This window comes from Asparagus officinalis, chromosome 5, assembly GCF_001876935.1.
Source record: "Asparagus officinalis chromosome 5, Aspof.V1, whole genome shotgun sequence".
Lineage (NCBI taxonomy): Eukaryota > Viridiplantae > Streptophyta > Magnoliopsida > Asparagales > Asparagaceae > Asparagus > Asparagus officinalis.
The window spans coordinates 59906890-59907933 of record NC_033798.1 but is presented as its reverse complement, the minus strand read 5'-3'; the positions used below and the strand labels follow the sequence as shown (position 1 = coordinate 59907933).

General features: G+C 37.7%; 1 pseudogene; it reads left to right on the top strand.

Moving 5' to 3' along the window:
- LOC109843496 overlaps positions 1-335 on the top strand; it is a 15296-nt pseudogene extending 14961 nt beyond the window's left edge.

Sequence of the window (1044 nt, the reverse complement as noted above, 5' to 3'; positions counted from 1 at the left end):
CCTGCAGAATCTGAAGTGAGTCACACTGTTGGTACAAGTCAATGAAATATCCTTCTGATTCTCAGGGCTTTCGTATTTGATTTCTTGCAGTCAAACTTGTATGCTTCTATTGGAAGGGGATCTGGCTTTGCTCAGCCTCAGCAGAGGTTAATTTCTGAGTCAAATAACATTGCGTCCCAGTCCCAATGGCTAAGACCAACATGTCCTAGTGATGGTGCAATGAATAGTGAAATGTTAAATGAACAAGAAGAGCTGATGATTGACGAGGGGACTATTAGTGTGTCTCACACCTACTCCCAAGGGTGAGTGTTTGCTGCCGGCAGGCTATAATCATTAGTGTTCATAATACAATATCACCACTCCACATGTCTTTGTTAATGTGGCTATTTTTGTTAGGGACTTTGTCATATTAGACTCCCATGTCTTTGTTAATTGTATATTAGTACCTCGCTCCATATTTCTAAATTAGACCCCTAAATCATTTAAGTTTTAAGTTTTTAAAAGCACCCCTGGATGGATTTGTCCAAAGTTCACACATAGGATGTCTACCTCTTAACCATCTTGGTTAAATTAAATTAGTATCCTTATATTTCTTTATAGAAAAACAAACATTAGTATGCTTGATAGTTAGTTTCTCCCAAATCGGGGGGAGAGGGACACAGAGAAAGAGTAGGGATTGAGGGGAAAAGAGGGGATGGAGGAGAGAGAATTGGAGAGGTGAGAGATGGCATGAGTCAGTTTTAGAGAGTGGGAGAGAGAGGTACGTTGGTGAGGCAAATTGGAGGTAAGCTCATTAAATGGGCTCAAAATCTGACAATAACTGAGGGTATTGAAGTGCAAATTTAAAAAACTTAAGGGTATATAACTATATAAGTACTGCTGAAAACAATTAGGGTATATAAGTGCAAAGTCGAGGAAACATAGGGTATTAAGTGCAAATTTGTTTCTATCTTTCATATATTTCTATTTACTATTCATATATTTTTGCCTATCTTAATTTCAGAAAAGGGAAAACAGAGAAAAGGTAATTAAAAGATGGGGGAA